The following is a 4,360-nucleotide window of genomic DNA, read 5'->3' as shown; positions in this document are numbered from 1 at the left end:
AGACGAAAGTGCAGAAGTAGCATAAGTCGAAGAGGTAGATGCAGTCGTATTATCACCAACAACAGCTTGAGAACTGCATTGCTTTGGAAGAGTATTCTCAGTCTGAGAACTGACTTTAGCTGGTAGCTGAGTGTTAGCAGCATTAGAATCATCATCAGTTGGTACGGTCGGTGCTTTTGTCACGAAATTCGTACGAGCCAACAAGGGCTTATCAGCAACAACAGCAAGCATAGATGAGCGATGGTCGGCAGAAAAAGCCGAATCATCCAAAGCAGTGACACCAGGCGACAGCACACCAGCATCAGCAGACAAGACGAAGCCAGGCGCAGCACTAACAATTTTACATTCGCCACTTATCAATTTTGCTATCGATCGTTTAAGATCACTGACCTCACTGGTAAGGCAAGCAATAGCCGAAACTAAATTCGATGTTGAGCTAAAGCAATTGTTGCAGTTGAAAACAATGTTTTTATTATTTGCAAGTAAGTCGGATACTTCTTTGCTATCAACTTTAGCACAAATTTTATGAAATTTACTTTTGCACACTTGGCATGATATTTCATAGCCAACACGTAAAGATTTCGAGCACTTAGAGCACGTTAAAATATCCATAGCGAGAGCTAAATAAAAACACGTCTAAACACTATGACGAACCACAGCCAAAGGATTTAAGATCTATCATACTTATTTGGGAGTTATCGAAGTTAGTCGGTTTATCGAATCTAAGTTTTCAACGTAACGAGTTACTGAAATTTGTCAATGGATTTCGAAATTTATGGAGCTATCAAAATTAGTCGAGGTATCGAAATCTATAGAATTATACAAAGTTTATCGAGTTATCGAGATATGTAAAATTTAGGGTTATTAAAATTTATCGAGTCTTGGAAATGCACAGTTATCGAATTTTATCGATAGTTTTCGAAATTTGTTGAGTTATAGAATTTTATCGAGTTAGCGCAAATTGGGTTTTCTTGATTTTGAGTTTGGTTTCTGCATCTTCCAGGATAGTTTTTTTGACTGCAAGTACACTGAAATTCATCAAAACTTTCAAGTAACAGTAACCTTGACAAACCACTGTAACTAGCCAACCCACCATGACTCTAAGGGCTATATAAATTTTTATTTTCAAATGACTAATAGATAGTAAATGGTACCTTAAGGACAAACTACTGTTTTTTGTTTTCTAGCCAACGGGAAATGTTGAAATGAAAGTTGCAGCGCTTCGGTTCTGAATAAAATCCTTTCGATAAAATTCAAGCCAACTGCAATTACTTTTGCGAACAATAGTCACTCATTTAAGAACTCATTCGTGTATCAATAACACTTGAAATGATAGTAAAAGCAGTAGGTAGTAAAATTTAATTACTGGCACTCAGCTACACTAAAATATCATCAAAATAAATTTTTATTCACCTTTCGGGTAAGCTTTAGGTATGTACATTAGACTGCATCACTCCCCATACACACAAAAAAAACAGTACTGTGTTTCTATTGGAACTATAAAACCTATAATATTTTAAGACGCCCACCAAAATATTTCCGAAAAATATTAAGATTTACGTGAGCTGGAACGATTTGAAAGTACCTCCAAAAATGGAGTTTTTTTATGAATAAAAATAGTTTCTTGGAGACTCTTGAAAAAAATCCCCTGAAATGACAAACCGGTTTAAGCTTAAAAAATTTTCATTAAAATATTAAAATAAATTTAAAAAAAATTCAACGGAATTTTAATGAGATTTTTAATGCAATTTTTTAACTTTTTAAAGATTGGTATAAGAAAAACTTGAATAACTGAACCTAAACTATTTATACGATTTAGACTTTTGTGGTATCATTGGAAAAGTACTTTCTCACCATTTTATTTCTTTGCTTATAAACTCCTTCAAAGGATGAAAGAAAAATGTAGGATGAACGATCGTCATTCTAAGTTGAATTAAGATGTTATGGTATTTGAAAAAAAGAAAATTGGGACACGAATGATTTTTTTTGCACAGAACTAAAAAGAGTGGGAAAATACCTTTCTACTGAGATCCTATAAGTCTAAATCAAAATAGAATAGCAATTATTCAAGTTTTTCGTAAATCAATCTTTGAAAAAAGTTAAAAAACAGCATCAAAAATCTCATTATGACGATTCCGTTGGAAGATTTTAAAATATTTTTATGCAGATTTTTAAGCTGAATCTATTTGGTCACCTGAGGGGATTTTTTTCAAAAAGTTCTTTAAGAAACTATTTTTATTTATAAAAAACTTAACTTTTGGAGGTATTTTCAAATCGGTCCATTGTAAACCCGGCGGAAAAACCGCAACTTTTTTTGGTGATGCAATTGCAAGGAGTGCAATGGGGTATAGTCGTTGCGCTGGGTATGCAGTTACAGTTGCATGGCTATACTCAATCCCGACTCTTGCGTCCTCATTCGCGCTCTCTGGGCAACGTGAGCAACCCATGTGCGAGATGCGGTAACCAACCCGAGTGGAGCCTTGGGTCACGGCAGAAAGAGAGGGAGCTTCGGTGGGGCCACTCTGACTTATTCGGTTTAAGGGCTCACTGAAGTCTGCAGCGTCTGTTCACCAGTAGGTGCGGCTGCAAGCGGGTGTCTGCTTGAAGCAAGCGGCTCGCTATATAAACGTGTATTTGGTTGCGAAACCACCCCCGTCCCAGCAATGGGTTGTGCGCTAGGCTTGGGACCCGCCACGTAAAAACCACTTCCAGTGAAGAAGCAAGGCAAAGCTTCGGATGGGGGGTCTTATGATGACGACCACGGCAAACGTTTAAAGGACTACGATTTGAGGGCATGCACCTGGAATATCCATTAATGGGGAAGGTGCCTCTGCCCGGCTGGTTGATGTCCTCGTAAGGACAAAAGCTGACATCACCGCCATCCAAGAAATGCGTTGGACGGGGCAAGGCAAACAATGTCTGGGGCCTTGCGACATCTACTACAGCTGTCATGTAAAGGAGCGCAAATTCGGTGTTGGATTTGTGGTGGGAGAGAGACTCCGTCGCCGAGTACTGTCGTTCACCCCGGTGGACGAGCGTCTAGCCACAATCCGCATCAAAGCGAGATTCTTCAACATCAGGATGAGGCATCCAAGGATCTCTTCTATGAGCGCTTGGAGCGCACGTACGAGCGCTGCCCCCGTCATGATATCAAAATCGTGCTTGGCGACTTCAATGCCAGGGTGGGCAAGGAAGGGATATTTGGAACCACCGTCGGAAAATTCAGCCTCCACGACGAAACGTCCGGCAACGGATTGAGGCTGATCGACTTCGCCGGGGCCCGAAACATGGTAGTATGCAGTACTAGGTTCAAGCATAAAAATATCCATCAAGCTACGTGGCTGTCTCTGGATCGAAAAACGAGAAACCAAATCGATCATGTGGTGATAGATGGAAGGCACGCTTCCAGTGTTTTAGACGTACGCACACTCCGAGGCGCAAACATCGACTCGGACCACTATCTTGTTGCAGCCAAGATACACACCCGCCTCTGCGCAGCAAAAAATGTGCGCCCAAATATGATAGGAAAGCTTAACGTCGAAAAGCTGCAATCACAACAGACAGCCAGCGCTTTCGCTACTCGACTCTCACACCTGCTCTCAGAGAGCACTCTTCAAAAAACCGACATATGCGAGCAGTGGAACCACATTTCCCGCTCATTAAGTACCGCCGCCGAAGAAGTAGTCGGATTTCAGCGAGCCCGAAAGAACAACTGGTACGATGAGGAGTGTCAGGAAGCTGCAGAGAAAAAAGATGCCGCCTACAGGGCCACGCTGCGATCGGGCGCAACACGCGCTATGTGGGACCGCTATAGGGATCTGAAGAGGGAAGCGAGACGTATTTGCCGCAACAAGAAGGGAGAGGCCGAAATACGTGAGTGCGAAGAGCTTGAAATGCTGGCCGACGGGAGGAATGCCCGAAAATTTTACCAAAGAGTTAGGCGACTTACGGAAGGTTTAAAGACCGGGGTGCACTCCTGTAAGAACAATAATGGCGACCTAGTAACTGATGTCCAGAGCGTACTTAAATTATGGAGGGAACACTTTTCCGCCCTACTAAATGGTAGCAGCACGGAAAGTTGTGGAGAAGAAGAACCCGAGCCCGCAGTCGATGATGACGGAGTCGACGTTCCACCGCCTGACTATGACGAGGTTCGTATAGCAATAACGCGGCTGAAAAACAACAAAGCCGCTGGAGCTCACAGCCTGCCAGCTGAGCTATTCAAGTACAGCGGCGAGGAGTGGATAAGGTGCATGCATCAACTCTTGTGCAGAATATGGTCAGTAGAACGCATGCCCGACGACTGGAATTTAAGTGTGCTCTGCCCAATCCACAAGAAAGGTGACCCCGCCATTCGCGC

This window comes from Rhagoletis pomonella, unplaced genomic scaffold, assembly GCF_013731165.1.
Source record: "Rhagoletis pomonella isolate Grant_MI unplaced genomic scaffold, Rhpom_1.0 Rhpom_scaffold_00006, whole genome shotgun sequence".
Classification (NCBI taxonomy): Eukaryota; Metazoa; Arthropoda; class Insecta; order Diptera; family Tephritidae; genus Rhagoletis; species Rhagoletis pomonella.
Note: the sequence above shows the minus strand (reverse complement) of the source record.